The sequence below is a fragment of the Bos grunniens genome, chromosome 28, assembly GCF_055505025.1.
Source record: "Bos grunniens cultivar Pamir isolate PY7600 chromosome 28, Bosgru_T2T1.0, whole genome shotgun sequence".
In the NCBI taxonomy this organism is placed as follows: Eukaryota; Metazoa; Chordata; class Mammalia; order Artiodactyla; family Bovidae; genus Bos; species Bos grunniens.
In genome coordinates, this window is record NC_141192.1 from 207,560 (window position 1) to 227,629 (window position 20,070).

Consider the following 20,070-nt stretch of genomic DNA (forward strand, 5'->3'; position numbering starts at 1 on the left):
CGTTCGTCTCCCCTCCGCGGTCCCCCCGCTCCAGGGTCTGGGTCTTCGCCACAGCTTGGCCGAGACCGTGCTCGCAGGCCTCGTTGGCGAGCGCCCCTGGGCCCCGTCTCCGTGCCTGGACGCGTCCTGCTCACGCCGTACATGAACGTTCAGGCTTGCATGGCGAGGACGTGCCGTGTCTCTAGAAACTGTGCGGCGATCCGAACGTTTCGTCTGCCTGGGGTACAGCTCGCGGCAGAGAGAGTAACGGTGCCCCGCGTGGTATCCTGGGTCCACATTTTCCTGTTTTCCCGCCTCGGGTGATTATGGCCATGTGTCTCCGTCGGCAGACGTTGCAGGGTTCCCGCCTACCGTCCATGAATTCCGTGCGTCCTACCCCGGAGTGGGGCCTAGCCGGACGCGCTGAACAAGGCTGCGCTGAGCTGCACGCCCAGCCCCCCACCCCGAGCTCGGATCTACCGGCGCCACGTCCTCGCCGCTTGGGGGCCCAGGGCCGTGCGGCGGGGGGCTGCTCCCTGACGGACGCTGTCGTGTCACCAAGCCCTGCGTCCGTGCGAGCGCGAGCTGCGTCTTTGCGTGGACCGCCTGTAGTTTCTGCTGTTGCGGGCTCGTCGTTTGTGTGAACCACACACGGGTCCCCCGACGCGGGCGAGCAAGGAGGTCGCCCAATGCGCGTCTCTAGTCCTGCCCGGGCTCGTTGGTGAGAAGCGCCAAACAAAACTTTGAGATCCAAAAAGTGGCCGGAGACGTCCGTTGATGGTACCAGGGTAACGAACCTGGCTCGGTCTTTACTTCTGGAAGAGCCTCTGAACACGCGTCGACGGGAGGACGCTTAGGGGAAAGAAATGCAACCTGCGTCGAACTCGTAGGAAATGAGTGCAGAGTGGTGGTGCTGTACCTTCTCCGCCCTCCGTTCCGGATTTATACAGGTGGCGTTCATGCTGTTTGGTCGTAGCCGGGTGGTCACAGCCGACAGGTGGCCAGGCAACTTTGGCGCTCTCAAATTCACTATACTGTAGGTTGGAGTAGATGAAGGACATTAAAATCTATAATAATGAAAATTACTATTATCGTTATCACTCGCCGTTACTGTAATTATTACCATTGTAATTAATGATAAAAGTTTACCCACAAAATAGCTAGCTGCTCAATTGAAGAGGACCAAAGAGGAGTTTCAGTATGTCTTACATATTCGTTTAAAAGCAGAGGAAACTATCTACAACCCCCGAGGCCCTGCCCCATGCCCCGCAGCAACCATTCTGGAAACCCACACCCCCAAATTCTGCAGCAATAGGCCTCAAGGTCTGGTCTTGGTGAGTGACTGTTTCCTCATTTATCCTTTCCAATTAGAAACAAATCGGCGGGAATATGCTCCTCTAAGCAATCCCGTGGGTGCCCCTGTTCCTGTCAGCCTCCAACTTCCCTACATCACAAGCTCTCAGCAGGACATGCCTTCCTGTTTTGCTACCACTCCTATGCGTACCCCTAGTCTCAGCCTAATGCAAGTGGTGCTGGCTGACCCCTTGCAATGCAAATAGTAGCTGCTCAATGCACTTACTGATCTGTATTTTTAAATATTCATAAACCTGATAATGGAAGGATAATATTGAGTTAGGAACATGTGTGACATTGTTAACAATTTCCTTAGTATTTAGACATTAAATGGAGGGCTCCTTATAACGTTTCCATCCTAAAACTAAACCTATTGAAAGAGGGGAAAGAAGCTCAAGAAGCAAGTGATATACAAATATATACATATATATATAATTATTGGCTAATTTGCACTGTATGGCAGAAGCCAACACAAAATGGTAAAACAATTTTCCAATTAAAAACAATTTTTAAAGACTACTCAAGCTATTCAAATGCCTCTTGTATGCAAAGACATGTTGCCACGTTAATTTTTTCACTTTTAGTAGGATTCTAAAATTGGAATGACAAGAGGTTTGTTGACATCTTTAAAAAATTGCTTTCTAGAAACATATCCATTTATGTATGTGTGTACTGCACACTATCCTTCATTTAATTGCCATATTTTGAAAAAAATTAATGTAGAAGGAATTGATTTTTTGCTTGTGAGACCAATGTTTTATGTTTTTGTGTTTTTATTCATTATGGAATCTCACCTGTGTGTCCTCATATTGATATTCGATAAAGATTTAAAGGGATCATTAAGCAGTTGTGAAACTTTTTCTCTCAGTAGCTCCCTCCTTTTTGATGCTCTGTCACACAGATTATAGCCTCCGTGGCCTCCCAGCTCACCAGTGTTCTCAATTCAGATTTTTGCCAGAATGTTTATGGTTCCTCTACCCTCAGCTGCAGCGTGAAAACCGCCTGAAGGCAGAGAACTGCGGAGTCATGAGGTTGATGTGTGTGCTCACCTTCACTCGAGGAACCTAGTCCTGGAACCCTAACACTGCCTGCTGTTCAGGGTCTGAGAACCGGTTCCTATTTTGTTCAGCTTTCTAACTCCCAATAGTAGGTGAGGAAGTCTAGACACTGTTCCTCTTATCGTTGCAGGAAGGGAAACCCTTTCCAGGGCCCTAGAGTGGGCTCACACGTGCTGACACAAAGCAAGAGACTTGATTGGGAAGGGCAGGCAGGAGGACAGCAGCAGAGTGAGGAAGCCCAGGGGACTTCTCTGCCACGTGACGTGCAGTCTCAGGTTTTATGGCAATGGGGTTGGTTTCCAGGTTGCCTCTGGCCAAGCATTCTGACTGAAGGTTCATTTCATGTGTTTTGTTCAGCTTTCTAATTACCAGTAGTAGGTGAGGAAGTCCAGACACTCCTTCCTGTATTTAGAAGCAGAAATCACATTTCAAGAGAAAATTATGCTTTTGAATCAATAATTTAAAATAGCCTAACCACAAAGGTTTGAAGGTGTCTTTTGTTTCATATTCTTTGTTTTGCTCATGAACATGTTAAAATGAAATATCAGGGGACACACTTAGATGGCCTTCCCCCCGCCACCCCCAGAAGAACTTTCTCCCAATAAATCCTGGGTAAGGTCTTAGGAGTCTCTGAGTTTGAATTCTTAAGGTATATCAAGTCACTGAGGCCATTTTTGCTCCTGTTTTCGTAAGATCTGTTGGTCTAATAAGTTACACTAAATTTTCCCACAGTTTATATTGTGGAGAATTTTTTTCACCGGAATCCCAGTGTCCATCTTCTTTTTCAGTCACTAGCGGTTCATTCTGTTCTAAAGCATGCAGTTCACTATCTCTGGATTGGCTTGAGGTGACCACTTGTGGGAAACTTGGAAGCTCACTTCTCATTTCTAATCCATGAATTTGAATTAAAGGGGCCTTAAGGCTCTTGTATTCATTACTAAATAAATACTTATCAACGGAGAATTGTAATCAATGGAGGCACGTTAACAAATGAACTGATAGGGACCCTGACCTCATGTGACTTTCTGGAGTACACAGACTCTTATAAATATTTTAATTGGGGAAAAAGTTTTGATTAGCATTATAAAGAAAAAACTGAGCTTTCCAGGTGACTCAGTGGTAAAGAATCCACCTGCCAAGCAGGAGACACGGGTTCAATCTCTGGGTCAGGAAAATACCCTGGAGAAGAAAATGGCAACCCACTCCAGGATTCCTCCCTGGGAAATCCCAGGGATAGGGGAGCCTGGCAGGCTGCAGGCCCTGGGGTCGCAGGAGTCAGACATGACTTAGTGACTAAACAAGAACACTGATGGAAAACATCAGGGTCACGAGGGATGGTAAAGGGGAAACACCAGCATTAGACAGGCTGGTCCAAGAATGCTCATCCGAGAGGTTAATATCTGAGCTGCCATCCAGGTGAGCAGAAAACAGCAGCCACTTTAAGCTCTAGGACAACGGCATTCTAGAGAGGGAAGAGCAGGGACAAAGGCCCTCAGATGGGCACCAACTTGGAGGGTGGAAACACATCGGGGCTGAGTTGACATGAGTGAGCGCACACCTGGTGAAGGGAAGGGGGGCGGGGCGGGAGGGGGCGGAGTCAATGCTAGCTCAGTGCTGCCAGTCCCTGATCCCAGGATTTGATCCTGCTCTGAATACTTCTCCATAAATACAGCACATTGATGCCATGTGCCCACACAGATGGATGACGCAGGGCCCTGGCAGTCAGACAGAGTGCATGCGGTAGTCAAGGCACCAGCAACATCACAGGATCTGAGATCAGCAGGAATCTTGATGGTACCAGAGAGCCTATTTTAAACTCAGGAGACTGAGGAGCAATTTTTGTAGCCTTGGCCAGTATGGACCAAAATAAATTTATTTCTACAGCTTGCAGAACTGTTGCCTCAAAAAAATGTTGGGCTTTTTATGAAGTTTATGTAGAAAGAAAACAGAACCCATGCCTAGAAATCCTACTTCCATGGGAGAAAGCCCACCAGGAAAACTGCTTGGAAAGTTTAAAGAATGTGACTTTTAAATTATAAAAGAGAAAGACAATGAAATACAAGGAAAGTTCAGAGACAGAAGGGGTTGATCCAAAGCCGGCAGGCTTTGTCCTGAAAAACCCGGCACACAGCACACTTGCTCACCTTGCTGGGTTTATTCCTACCATGCTTTCCCATGAACAGTAGCCCACCAGGCTCCTCTGTGCATGGAATTCTCCAGGCAAGAATACTGGAGTGGGTTGCTATTTTCTTCTCCAGAGGATCTTCCTGACCCAGGGATCAAACCCGTGCCTCCCGCATTGCAGGCAGATTCTTTACGACCCGAACCACCAGGGAAGCCATTGCACTTTACATGGTGCCAATTTAAAATTCAGTTTAGGTAATTTTTTTCAGGTTAAGTAATTCCTAAGACCCAAATAGCTGCCCCTTGATGTTATCTGCACACTGGCGCATGTAGTCTGCAAGAACCCCCTCTTCCCTGAAGACCTCCAGTCACCAGCCTTTTCCACACGTGTCTCCCATCACATCTGTCCGCCGGTGTCATGGGCTCTCTGCCCGACTCTGCACAGAACTGTTGCTGACGGGATCTCTTTTAGGCAGGGAGTCATTCTGTCAGCCATCACCTAAACTTCAACGTCCTCCCATATGAGACTGTATTTCTATGTTCCTTAAAAGAACATTTTAACAAAATCTCGATTTGAACATGAATGGTTTTACCTACCAATTTTATCTGTTTTTCATTGTATCCTATGGTCTGATTCTGCCCTTAGCCTCTAATTAAGCAACTTTCCAGGGCTTATGAATGACTTCTGATCCCTTTTCCATTTACATCCACCCTTCTGTGGCACAGGCTTCTGTGACACGTCCTTATTGCCATGACGCTCTCCCCTTCCTTCTCCCCTTCCTTTTGGAATGCCTGCTGTTGCCTTCCTGCCTCTCTGCTGCATCCTTGCCCGTGTGTGTCTCTCCCTGGCACTCACAGCAGGTTCACAGCAGACTCACTCACACGATCTTCCCTTTGGAGTCTGCACCTCCCATTTTAGCTGTGATATTTGGGTACAAATTCCCAGGTACAAATTCTCCAATCAAGACTCCTACTCCCATGTCTGGGCTCTGTAGAATCGTTACCTGAATAATTACCATGGATCAAACCTAATATACCTTTCCTTCTCCCCAGTTACACCCCTTATGGACACTCCCTCTCTCCTGGGCACCAGGCTCCCTGGCTCAGATCATCCATGACCCATTTCTCTACACTCAAGGAGTTATCTGGCCACGTTGGCTCCAGCTCTAAAGGAGTGAGTTGAGCATGATGGACCCAGAGGAGAGTGGAGACAACAGGTACGTACCCGGTGAGGTTGTAACTGCCCTGAGAATAAAGGGCAGTGCTGATGATAGAACAGACTGTAGAGGGTTTCTGAAGGTTAGAAAACGTTGGAAAGCAGTTTTAAACACAGGTGGGGGAGTGGTGTGATAGAGAAGTTGCAGTTTAAAGAGAAAGGCTCATTGCTGGCTCAGAAGGATCTTAGTGGTAGCATCTTATCAAATGCTCTCTCTGTTACAAACACTCCAGGTTACAAATTCTTTGGAAATATATCCTACACATTTGCTAGCAGCAGAATAACACAGGCCAAAGTTCTACATTGCAGCCTTGTTCATAATATAAACAGATTGTTGCATATCAGTGTTCATCCCACTGTGGATGGGCAAAGTGTATTATAATAGTACATCACCCATTCAGTGCACTGCTCTGCAGGAAATTATGTCCTGATAGAGGACAATTTCCAAGGCATTGTCAAATAAATAAAAGCAACATGTACCAAAACACCATGCTTAATATACCACTATGTATGTTTTGAATTAGGGCATGAAGGAGAAATATATTTTCATGTCTGCTTACAAGGAACTCTAGAAGGATCCGTAAGAAACAAAATACTACCTGTGGAGGCCCGATGGCCCTGGACACACAGGCTAAATGACAGGAGGCACAGATTAAGGCAAAGTGTATTTTCAGTATCTTGAATCATGTGCCTGTATTATAACCTCTTTGGAATTTTCAATAAATTGAATTTTAAAAACCTCCAAAGAATAAAATGCATTTTACTGTTTTTATTTTACTATATTATTTTACTGTTTTTACCAACTGAATGACTTTCTGGTTGTTTTACCACGGTTGTTGTTTGGCTTCTCTAAAATGTCTATTCATGAGTCTTTTCTGGTGGTTTTGACGTTTTTAACTTTGATAAGAAACAAAAAGATTTTTCTCAACACCCTAGGTAGTTCATCCTTTTCTTTTTTCCTCCTTTCAGATACTTTATATACTTTGTAGGTTTTGGCACTATTTTCATAACTTTTATTTGCAAGAAAGAGGATAAAGTTATCTAGTTTGCTAGGGTTGCCAGAATAGAATACCACAGACTGAAGCTTAAACAACAGAATTGCCTCAGGTTATCCCATCTCACAGTACTCAGCTGCTCAGAGCTCTCCCGTACTGTTCTATTGTGTCATGTTAGCAGTTACGTTTCCCCTTTGTTACTAACTTTAGTTGTCTTTTTTCTTAGTCGATATAGCTAAAGATGTGTTACTTCTGTTGACCTGTTTGAAGTAAATTTTGTTTAAAATTGATTTCTTTGGTTTTCCTCTTCTGTATGTTTATCTGAGAACTAATATTACTCTTTTCATTCCTTCTTCTAGCTTTGAGTTTGGTCTGCTCTCCCTTTTCTGCCTAGGTGTAAAGATAGGTTGCTTATTCGAGCTTTCTTTTTAATGTATGCATTCTCAGCTTTACATTTCATTGTTGGTGATGTTTTTGCAGAATCCAATACATGTTGGTATGTTCTGTTTATATTTTGATTTCTCTCCAGGTGTTTTCTAAGTTCTTTTTTAAATTATTTTTTAGCCTACTGGTTATTTAAGACTGTGTTTTATCTTCACATACTTGTGGATTTTCCCACTTTTCCTTCTACTATTAACTTAATTTCATTGCATTGTGACAGGAAAAAGTTCCTTTGTACGATGTGAGTGTATTTATAGTAGACTTATTTTCTGGCCTAACATATGGTCAATTTTGGAGAATGTGCCCCGTGCACTTGTGAAAAGTATGGAATCTGTCTCTGCCCAGGTCACACGGTGCCCTAGCTGCATGGTTCTTAGGGGTCACCTCTCACTGTCGGGCTCGACTGTTGGGTCGGTCGGCCATTTTCGTGCATTAGTCACACGGGGAGATCACTGGGACAAAAGGGACGCCTTTCTGTCAGCCGGTGACTCTCAGTACCCCATTCTATGGCAGATATGCTAAGAGTGAGCTCTGGTATGTCCCAGGAGCCTCTCTCAGGCTCAGCCCTTGGCTACATTCTCAGAAACTGGAAAATTTAACCCTGCAAAAGGCCTGGCCCAAATACAAACTCAGTTCAGTTCAGTTGTTCAGTCATGTCTGACTCTTTGTGACCCCATGGACTGCAGCATACCAGGCCTCTCTGTCCATCACCAACTCCCGGAGCTTACTCAAACTCATGTCCATTGAGTTGGTGATGCCATCTAGCCATCTCATCCTCTGTCGTCTCCTTCTCCTCCTGCCCCCAATCCCTCCCAGCATCAGGGTCTTTTCCAAATAGTCAGCTCTCCACATCAGGTGGCCAAAGTATTGGAGTTTCAGCTTCAGCATCAGTCCTTCCAATGAACACCCAGGACTGATCTCCTTTAGGATGGACTGGTTGGATCTCCTTGCAGTCCAAAGGACTCTCAAGGGTCTTCTCCAACACCACAATTCAAAAGCATCAATTCTTCGGTGCTCAGCTTTCTTTATAGTCCAACTCGATGTTCACTCTTGCTGTTGTAGCCACACGTTCTTCAAAACAAACTCACCCAGAAGAACGATGCAGATAGTGGAGTGCAGTTTATCACACCAGTGGGCCCGAGGCAGAGTCTCCTCTTATCCAAGGACCCTGACCAGTTTTTCTGAAAATCTTATATACCTTAAGTGTACGTGTCCAAACTCACCTTCCCAAATTCCCTGAAACTACTCTGAACAAAGCAAAAGAAAGATGCAATCAAAGTTAACCCATGATTCATAAGCCTTAAGCCTAGGTAGTTAACAGCCGACAATTATCAATAGGTCATCCCCCAATAAGCATAATAGAATTTCTTATTCTATTTGGTTACACAGATAATTAGGGTATTCTTTTAGGAAATGGAGAGTCTAGGTACGACCCCTGGGGCTCTTCCACCCAGGGGGCCTGGTTTTCCAGTTGGCATGTCGTTTCCATAAATACTAGAAATATAGCTCAAAGTCCATGGTCCGGCCCAAGATGCAGTCCTGCCTTCAAATGGAGCCTGTTCTGTCTGTTTCCTCCTTCATTGCCATCTCCTGTTTGACCACTTCCAATTTTCCTTGATTCATGGACCTAAAATTCCAGGTTTCTATGCAATATTGCTCTTTACAGCATCAAACCTTCCGAGACCAGTCCCATCCACAACTGGGTGTTGTTTTTGCTTTGGGCCCATCCCCTCATTCTTTCTTGAGTTATTTCTCCACTGATCTCCAGTAGTATATTGGGCACCTACCAACCTGGGGAGTTCATCTTTCAGTGTCCTATCTTTTTGCCTTTTCATACTGTTCATGGGGTTCCCTAGGCAAGAATACTGAAGTGGTTTTCCATTCCCTTCTCCAGTGGACCACATTCTGTCAGACCTCTCCACCATGACCCATCCCTCTTGGGTGACCCACACGGCATGGCTTAATTTGATTGAGTTAGACAAGCTGTAGTCCATGTGATCAGATTGGGTAGTTGTCTGTGATTGTGGTTTTCAATCTGACTCCCCTCTGATGGAGAGGATAAGAGGCTTATGGACACTTCCTGATGGGATAGACTGACTGAGGGGGAAACTGGGTCTTGTTCTGATGGCCAGGGCCATGCTCAGTAAATCTTTAATCCATTTTTCTATTGATGGCTGGTGCTGTGTTCCATCTCTGCTATTTACCTGTGACCAAATTGCCAACATCCGCTGGATCATTGAAAAAGCAAGACAGTTCCAGAAAAACAACTATTTCTGCTTTGTTGACTATGCCAAAGCTTTTGACTGTGTGGACCACAATAAACTGTGGGAAATTCTGAAAGAGATGGGAATACCAGACCACCTGACCTGCCTCTTGAGAAACCTACATGCAGGTCAGGAAGCAACAGTTAGAACTGGACATGGAACAACAGACTGGTTCCAAATAGGAAAAGGAGTATGTCAAGGCTGTATATTGTTACCTTGCTTATTTAACTTATATGCAGAGTACATCATGAGAAACATTGGGCTGGAAGAAGCAGAAGCTGGAATCAAGATTCCCGGGAGATATATCAATAACCTCAGATATGCAGATGACACCATCCTTATAGCAGAAAGTGAAGAGGAACTAAAAAGCCTCTTGATGAAAGTGAAAAATGAGATGAAAAAGTTGACTTAAAGCTCAACATTCAGAAAACGAAGATCATGGCATCTGGTCCCATCACTTCATGGGAAATAGATGGGGAAACAGTGGAAACAGTGTCAGATTTTATTTTGGGGGGGTTCCAAAATCACTGCAGATGGTGATTGCAGCCATGAAATTAGAAGACCCTTACTCCTTGGAAGAAAAGCTTTGACCAACCTAGATGGCATATTAAAAAGCGGAGACATTACTTTGCCAACAAAGGTCCGTCTAGTCAAGGCTATGGTTTTTCCAGTAGTCATGTATGGATGTGAGAGTTGGACCGTGAAGAAAGCTGAGTGCCAAAGAATTGATGCTTTTGAACTGTGGTGTTGGAGAAGACTCTTGAGAGTCCCTTGGACTGCAAGGAGATTCAACCAGTCCATTCTAAAGGAGATCAGTCCTGGGCATTCTTTGGAAGGAATGATGCTAAAACTGAAACTCCAGTCCTTTGGCCACCTCATGTGAAGAGCTGACTCATTGGAAAAGACTCTGATGCTGGGAGGGATTGGGGGCAGGAGGAGAGGGGACGACAGAGGATGAGATGGCTGGATGGCATCACCAACTCGATGGACGTGAGTTTGAGTGAACTCCAGGAGTTGGTGATGGACAGGGAGGCCTGGTGTGCTGCGATTCATGGGGTCTCAAAGAGTTGGACACGACTGAGCAACTGAACTGAACTGCTAAGCACAGTGACTGGCGTGTTCATCCCCAAATACTGAGAGCACATGTGCTGTGTGCTAGGTCTGTGCTGGGGACAGGTGTCCAGCCATGACACCTCACAGTCCTTGACATTCAAGAAGAGAATAAGGCAGAAAACCACCATACTTTAGAAAGAAATGATCCTGCTGCTCCCACAGAGCTGATGATGTGGAGGGAGACAACGAATAAACAGAACAGCTTGTAGAAGAGTCAGCTCCATGGAGTGAAGGGCAGGACACGGCACAGCAGGATGGGGTGGCTGCGGCAGAGGGGGGTGGGGAGGAGAGGAGTTCCGGGGCCCGAGAACTGATGGGTGACGAGCCCCAGCGGGTGCTGACAGGGCCGGCCCTGGGTCCATGAAAGACCGAGGTGGTAAGGGCAGGAGACATGGGGGAGCTGTCACCGCAGATGCACACGGGGACATGTCTCTGAGGAGGTGACATTTAAGCTGTGCTCTGGGCCACTGTCCCCTTCCCTTGTCACCCAGAGGCAGACACCGAAGATGGCCGCTAACATCACGTGCACCAGCCAGTCCTGAGCCTGCGCACCCAGCTCACTGTTCCCTCCTGAGGAGTCACAGTAAAGGCCCCTGTGCTGAGTTCCCCTCCCTCCCTCTCCAGACAAGGCCGATCCTTTCCCGTGTGGCCCAGTGGCGCGGCCTGTCCCTCCTCTTGGGAACTTAAAGTCATCAACTCTCTTCTCGATGACAGTCGTCTCCTGATCTATTTGCCTTATTATGCCTCCAATTTCCTATTAATACACTATATTTTAAATTAGCCAAGAATGACAGCGCACTCTAGACACAGAGTGTCTTAACTGAGCACACTCAATTAAGTGTGGACAAATGGAGAATGAACTAGGACACTTCCTGCAATGTCCTCAGTCAGTTTAATGTTTATTGTGTGTTAAGCGTGTGTTCTGTGTTTTCCCGCCTGGTTAGTTTCCTCTGGGTCAGCTGTGCTTTCTCTCACCAACTGTTTCTCCTGACAAAATTACTTGCAAGCACAACTGAAGTTCAGAATATGTTCAAATTGTTCCCTACAGGGCAGGCATCTTAGAGCAGAACTTACTGCAGTGCTGACAAGGCGTCCTGTCTTTCTCCAAGTTGGCTGAGAACGAGCAGAGTAGGACTTGTGTGGTTAGTCCCTCTGTTGTGTCCAGCTCCTTGTGATCCCTCCTTTGAGAGGAGCCTGGCAGGTACAGGCCCTGGAGTCCCAAAGAGCTGGACACGACTGAGCGACTATATATTCTTCCGGATTCTTTCCTGTTACAGGTTGTCACAAGATACTGAGTATAGCTTCCTCACTACACAGCAGCTCCTTGTGTCACCTGGTGTACATACAGCAGTGTGTGCGTGCTGACCCCAAACCCCTGACTCACCTCTCCCCACACCCCTGTGTCCTCTTAGGTAACCATAAGCATGTTTTCTATGTCTGTGACTCTACCTCTGCTTTGTAAATAAGTTCATCTGTATCATTCTTCAATATTCCACATGTGTGATGTCATACGATGCTTGTCTCTTTCTGTCTGACTTACTTCACTTAAAGTGAAATCACCATGTTCATCCATGTTGCTGCAAATGGCATTATTTCACTTGATTTTATGACTGAGTAATTTTCCATTGTATATATATTCCACATCTTCTGGAGCAAGCACTTCTTAGACTGTACAGCTTGACTTCCTTTAAAGAAACAAAAATCGTGAGTAAACCTAAGTTTTTTAGAGATGGAGAACTTCTCTGCAATGATTCATATAGCATTAATTAGCATTTAATGGATTAGGAGACCAAGAATAGTAGGTAAAATTGGTGTGCGGTTTTGTTTTATGTCACTTATGTCAAGTTCTCATGCTGCTGCTGCTGCTAAGTCACTTCAGTCGTGTCCGACTCTGCGACCCCATAGACAGCAGCCCACCAAGCTCCCCCGTCCCTGGGATCCTCCAGGCAAGAACACTGGAGGGGGTTGCCATTTCCTTCTCCAATGCATGCAAGTGAAAAGTGAAAGTGAAGTCGCTCAGTCCTGTCCGACTCATATCAGGGTTAAATTATGTTCACAAAATATAGATTTCTTCTGTTCCTCTATTCTTGATTCTCTAAAATTATGTGGTGCTTTTGTAGTCAGTTGTTCTTTGCTTGCATAGCCTTCACATGATTTTCAGAAGTAATTCTTGAAAGCAATTTATTTTATAGCCTTCCTTGCTTATCTTTCTTTTGTTACAGCTGCTTTAAATATTGGTCTTGAGAATTCATATTTTTCCAGCAAGTAGTCAATTTCTTGAATATTCTAGTATATTTGCAGTGTATATAAAAGGGTTTATATTTATTTTGTGGGTGGGTATGAGATAATATGAAATATACATCAGACATGCTGTCTGACACAAGACCCCTAAATGTTTTGAAGTTTCCTGGGTGAGAGAAATGTCTTTTGGCTTGTTTTCTTGTATTTTTTCTGAAAGTGTTAATTTTGCTTTTTCCTGGTAGGAAATGATTACCTTCATAACAGACACTTTTGAGGATTATTGCTAAGGCTTGTTAGTACAATTCTATGTGCCATTTATTTTAAGGCTTGTGATTAGTTTCATCTCTCTCTCTCTTTCTTTCTTTTGTTTTTAGTTTCAGCTCTAATACATGCATTTTCTGTCTCAGTTGAATGCCCCACATATTCAAGGAGGTTTCTTCACTCTGGCTGCTGAGGATTCTCAGCCCCACATGAATGTTGGACACTTTTCAATCCATTCAGTTTAGTTCACTTCAGTCACTCAGTCATGTTTGACTCTTTGCAACCCCATGAACCGCAGCATGCCAGGCCTCCCTGTCCATCACCAACTCCTTGAGTTCACCCAAACTCATGTTCATTGAATCAGTGATGCCATCCAACCATCTCATCCTCTGTCGTCCCCTTCTCCTTCTGCCTTCAATCTTTCCCAGCATCAGGGTCTTTTCTAATAGTCAGCTCTTCAAATCAGGTGGCCAAAGTATTGGAGTTTCAGCTTCAGCATCAGTCCTTCCAATGAACACCCAAGACTGATCTCCTTTAGTATTGACTGGTTGGATCTCCTTGCTGTCCAAGGGACTCTCAAGCATCTTCTCCAACACCACAGTCCAAAAGCATCAATTCTTCTGTGCTAAGCTTTCTTTATAGTCCAACTCTCACATCCATACATGACCACTGGAAAACCATAGTTTTGACTAGAAGGACTTTTGTTGGCAAAGTACCGTCTCTGCTTTTTAATATGCTGTCTAGGTTGATCATAACTTTCCTTCCAAGGAGTAAACATCTTTTCATTTCATGGTTGCAATCACCATCTGAGGTAATTTGAGAGCCCCCCAAAATAAAGTCAACCACTGTTTCCACTGTTTCCCCAACTATTTGTTGAGCTATTTCAAATCCTGAAAGATGATGCTGTGAAAGTGCTGCACTCAATATGCCAGCAAATTTGGAAAACTCAGCAGTGGCCACAGGACTGGAAAAGGTCAGTTTTCATTCCAATCCCAAAGAAAGGCAATGCCAAGGAATGCTCAAACTACCACACAATTGCACTCATCTCACACACTAGTAAAGTAATCCTCAAAATTCTCCAAGCCAGGCTTCAGCAATATGTGAACCGTGAACTTCCTGAGGTTCAAGCTAGTTTTAGAAAAGGCAGAGGAACCAGAGATCAAATTGCCAACATCCACTGGATCATTGAAAAAGCAAGAGAGTTCCAGAAAAACATCTATTTCTGCTTTCTTGACTATGCCAAAGCCTTTGACTGTGTGGATCACAACAAATTATGGAAAATTCTGAAAGAGATGGGAATACCAGACCACCTTACCTGCCTCTTGAGAAACCTATATGCAGGACAGGAATCAACAGTTAAAACAGGACATGGAACAACAGACTGGTTCCAAATAGGAAAAGGAGTACTTCAAGGCTGTATATTTTCACACTGCTTATTTAACTTATATGCAGAGTACATCATGAGAAATGCTGTGCTGGAGGAAGCACAAGTTGGAATCAAGATTGCTGTGAGAAATATCAATAACCTCAGATATTCAGATGACACTGCCCTTATGGCAGAAAGTGAAGAGGAACTAAAGAGCCTCTTGATGAAAGTGAAAGAAGAGAGTGAAAAAGATGGCTTAAAGCTCAACATTCAGAAAACTAAGATCATGGCATCCGGTCCCACTCAATGCATAGGTCTCCAGTAATAATTCTTTCCTCAAAAGTTGTTCCTGCTCAGCCTTGTGGAATCTCACCTGTGTGTGATCAGATAACAGAGACTCAGCGGGCTCATTAAGCACTTGTAATCATTCTTTCTGTCTGAGTTGCTCTCTCTTATCGATGCCCTGCCCCACACTTATCACCTTCTGCACCTCCCTGGCTCACCTGTGTTCTCAGATCAGGGCTTTGCTGGGCTGCATCTGGGTTCCCCTCCCTGTACCTGCAGCATGGAAATTGCCTGAAGGCAGACAGCCAGGAGTCTTCAGATGGATTTGTGTATCCATCTTCCTCTAGGAACTTAGTCCTGCATGGCCTGCTGTCCAGGATCTGAAAACAGTTGCTCCCAGTATTTTGTTCAGCTTTGTAATTACCAGTGCCAGATGATGACATTCAGATACTGTTCCTCTTAAAGCTGGGAGTGGAAGTCACATTTTATTTTTACAAACACTCTTTGAATCAGTAATTCTAAATCAGTTAACCATATATGTTTGAAAGTATCTTTTGCTTCATTTTCTCTGTTTTGCTCTTGCAAATGTAAAAACAAAACCAGATATCAAGAGACACACTAAAACAGATTTTGTTTTCTGTTTTTCCTGGTTGAACTTTATGCCAACAAGTCCTAGGTAAGAACTTAGGAAGCTGCAGTAAGTCAAGGCACCAGCAAGATCACAGGATCTGTAATCAACAGGGATCTTAATGGTACCAGAGAGCCTTTTTTTGCCAGGCTGTAGGAGGTGGATGCAATAGTTGAGGGGCTAGAGGGACCCCGGACCTTAATGACACCAGTGAGCCAACTAAAATACAGGAGGCTGAGGCCAGGTACAGCACGTTTGGCCAATGTGAGCTGAAACATATTTAATTCTGAATTTCCAGAACAATTACCTCAAACAAAATGTTCACCTTATTCTGATATTCACATAGAAAGATTGCACAGAATCTTTTGCCTAGAAATTCTACTCCCATGGAAGAAAGCCACCAGGAAGATTGCTTGGAGAATTTAAGACATGTGTGGTTTTTAGGTGGAGAAAGAGGAAGTGAGTAAATGGCAAGTGTGGTTCAGAAACGGAAAGGGGTCTGTGCAAACCCAGCAGGCTCTCTTTGGTGGAAGGCAGGCCGTGCACTCACTGCTCCTTCCCCCTTTTGCTGAGATCACGTTTATCATGTTTTAGGTAGCTCCAATGAAAACTTCGAGTACAGGGGCTTCCCTGGTGGTCCAGTGGTTAAGAATCTACCTTGCAGTGCAGGGGACACCGGTTCGATCTCTGGTCCCAGATGACCCCACATGCCACAGAGAAATTAAGTCTGTACACTGCCAAGACTGAGCCCAGGCATCCTAGAGCCCAGCGCTCCACAGCAAGAGGAGCCACCAAAGCGGGAAGCCCAGCCACCCAACTAGAGCACAGGCCCTGCTCGCTACAAGTGGAGAGAGCCTGCTTGCAGCAAAGAAGACCCGGGGCAGCCAAAAAGAAATAAAATTATATTTAAACAAAAACCCCTTCAAGTACAGTGACTCTCAATGGCTCCAGTAACTCCTGCTCGATGTTCTCAGCACACCAGCGTGTGGGGTCTACAGGACCCCCCTCCACCTGTGAAGGCCCAGCATCTCCATCGACCACGTGTCTCCACTACTGTGCTGTGCCGTCTCCCTGCTCTCCTCTGCACAAAACTGCTTCTGATGGTGTCACTCTTTAGGCAGGGGAGTCATTCTTGTGAATCATCTAAGAATTAATATCTCACCTGCAATTTTATTTCTATATTCCTTAAAAGGAGTTCCTTAAAATCCCAATTGTATTCCTTAAAAGAGTGTTTTAACACAATCTTGATTTGAACACCTATGTTTTTATTTATCAACTTTGATGTCTCCTTCACTGTGTCCTGTGCTCTGGCTCAGCCTCTCTCGGCCTCTGCTCTTGGCCTCTCAGGAAACAGCGTACAGGATGTGTTAGTTGCATCCGCCCTCCCTCTCACTGGCTCTCTTCCATCCTCCCTCATCTCCGTGACATGTGTAACTGTGTGCACATCACTATCACCTGACACCCTCCCTCCCTTGGGAAGCCTGTTATCACCTTCCTGCTCCTTTCTCTGCTGCCCCGTGTGTGTCCCTGCCCAACACTCACAGCAGCTTCACAGCAAGTGCTCTCCCTCACTCTTCTCTCCAGAGTTCCTGCTGGAATTTCTGGACACCACCTCCCAAGTATTAACCTCTGACTCGGACTTCTCCTTCCCTGGTGGGCCCTGTAGCATCTTCCCCTGAGTGAAGACCACAGATAAAACCTAAATTCTCCTTCTTCCCCAGCTACCTTAGACTCCCCTGTGGATGTCTCCTTCTCATCCAGGCTCAGTGATTCAATATCATCCACAAACAATTTTTCTATACTCAACCATCTGGCCGTACTGATACCATCTCCAGGGGAGTGGGTGGAGCAATGACGGGCAATGTTGAGATGGCAGGTAGAGACCAGACCAGGCAATGAGGGCGTGAGAATGAAGGACAGTGCTAAGAAGAGGAGCAGATTGTAGAGAAGTCACAAGGGCAGAAGAGGTTGGAGAATGTTTTTAAAAACAGATCAGGGAGAAATCTGGGAGAGGAGAGGTTGAGTCTTAAGGAAAGAGAAATGATCATTGCATAGCTCCTCGGGAGCAGGGCGGGGAATCCAGCAACGTGCTAGTTTACCAGCAGAATCCTATCAGATGCTACATTTCAGTTAGAAATACTTCAGGCTACAAATCCATTAGATTTGTAGAAATTCCATATGCATTAGAAATTGATACATTTTCCTGCAATGGAATAAATTAGGCTAAGGTTATGCATTACATTGTTTATTGTGATGTCAAGATGTCATTTTATATTAGTGTTTATTCCAATGTGGACCAGTAAAGCATATTATAGTACATCATCTATTCAGTGGACTGATTTGTGGAAAATAGTGTCCCAAGAGAGAATATTCCCCAAGATATTCTCAGCTGAATATAAGCAAGATACCATAAAACACTGTGCACACTGTGTGACCATGTATGGTTTTAAATGTGGTTGTGCTCAGTCACTCAGTCACGTCCCACACTTTGTGACACTATGGACTGTAGCCCACCGGGCTCCTCTGCCCATGGCGATGCTCCAGGCAGGGATACTAGAGTGGGTTTCCATTTCCTGCTCCAGAGGATCTTCCAGACCCAGGGATTGAATCTGAGTCCCTTATGTCTCCTGCACAGGGAGGTGGGTTCTTTACCATTAGCACCACATGTGGAGTGAAGAAGAAATAGATATTCATAGTTGCTTGTGTATCCATAAAATGACATTCTGGGTCGTGTCTCCTGATCCAGGGGCTAAGACTCTGCACTCTCATTGTAGGGGCCTGAGTTCAATCCCTTGTCAGGAAACTAGAACCCACATGCCACAGCTAAGAGTTCCCATGAACAAGGTCCCCCAGGCACAGCCATACAAATACTTAGAAGAAAAAAAAAAAAAACAAATAAACCTCCGGAAGCTATTCCTGAGAAACAAAACACGTGGCTGACTGTGGAAGCAGCAGGGCCTTGACAAGAAGGGAGGGGGTAGGAAGAACAATGGAATATAAATTATTTTATATTTCTAGGTTCTTGAACCTTGTACATGTATTACAAGTTTCTCAGAAATGCCAAGACATTACAAAAACAATTTAAACTTCTAAAGAATAAAACTCACCGTGTTATTTCTACAAACTGAATGAAAGTCAAGTTTGTTTTATCAGATTATCTGGCTTCTCTAACATATCTTCTCAGGCTTTTCCCACGCTACCCAGACAGTGGTCCATACGGCACTGTCTGGATTCTTGTCATAACGGGAAGTGAATCTTTTACACTATCCTGGGTCCTTGCTGTCCGGCAAATGAAGGACGACGTCATCACGTTCCTTGCAGCAGGGGCCCTCTTAGGTAGCACGGACCTTTACTTCCCAATGGAGCAGTACATCTACAGAAGGAAAAGTGGCGGCGTCTGCATTAGGAATGCGAAGAGAACCTGGGAGAAGCTTCTGTAGGCATCTCATGCCATCGTTGCCACTGAAAACCCAGCTGCTGTCCCTGCTGCGTCCTCCAGGAACCTTCACCAGTGAGCTGAGCTGCAGTTTGCTGCCGCTTCGCTCCTGGAGCCTCCACCAACCAGACCCAGGCAGCTTCCAGGAGCCAAGACTCCTGGTGGTTACAAGCCCAGGGCTGACCGCCAGCCTCTCCCAGAGGCATGTATGTGAACTTCTTACCATCGGTCTGTGTGACACGGACTCTCCTCTGCACTCTGGAGACGACCCATTCCCGGCAACCAGGGAGCTCCGTCCGTGGGTCTGACTTGGCAGATGCTCACCTGGGAAGTTCTGCCTGTGCGCGGCATCGTTTCCTGTGAACACTCTTGGGAGGTCATGCCTGATCTCTACGTCTGCAGATTCTGAAGAGATTAAAAGGGAAGAGCAGGTGGCAGCTGAGCAAGCTCTGACCAAGGAGGACTTCACCATGAATGGGTCACTTCAGCAGCTGAGTGCAACGCTACTGGATCTGAGGTGCTGGCCTAGTCCACAGGCGGGCAGCGAGCTCACTGCCTACTCCGCAGTTTCCCCTGAAGGCTGGCCTGCAGCGCCCACTGCTTAGGCCACTGGACAGGTAGGCACAGCACTGGGTCGGCTTCAGCTGTTCTTTCACAGGCTCTTTTCTTCGGTGGGGGCTGTGCTGGGTCCTTGCTGCTGCACAGGTTTGCTCTGGTTGCGGTGAGCGGGGAGCACTCTGGTTGTGGTGCCTGCCTTCTCGTTGCAGCAGCTTCTCTTGTTATGGAGCGTGGGTCCCAGGGCCCCCAGGCTTCAGTGGTGGCAGAGTGTGGGCTCAGGAGCTGTGGCCCCCAGGCTGTGGAGCACAGGCTTGATGGTTGTGGTGCATGGCCTTAGTTCCTCTGAGGCATGTGGGTTCTTCCTGGACCAGGGATTGAACTCATGTCTCCTGCATTGGCAGGATTCTTTACCATGAGCCATTATGGAAACCCCACAAACTCTTAAAATGGAAATTGGTTGACAGAAAATAAGCAGTTTCTAAATAAATAAATATGTCTACTCATGAGAAAGTTCCGTGGCTTTTGCTTTTTTCCTTTCACATAAGAGGAAAATTTCCTAATTCATAGTTCATTATGTTCTTCCCTCAAACAACATTTGCAACCGCTAATTTTATTAGCTAAGCTTGATCCAATTTTTAAAACACTTTTCTCCCACTTTCCCCTATGCACTGTACATTCATTATCAATTGAGATAATATTTTATCATTGTTCAGTCACTCAGTCATGTCCAACTCTTTCTGACCCCATGGACT

General features: G+C 45.5%; 1 long non-coding RNA gene and 1 pseudogene across 3 annotated transcripts in view; both read left to right on the forward strand.

Moving 5' to 3' along the window:
• Nucleotides 1–20,070, forward strand: part of LOC147342685 (uncharacterized) — a 56,533-nt gene that overhangs the window by 29,057 nt on the left and 7,406 nt on the right. The gene's annotated exons all lie outside the window — the stretch shown is intronic.
• On the forward strand, nt 17,935–19,825 carry LOC147342686 (small ribosomal subunit protein uS2 pseudogene; annotated as a pseudogene).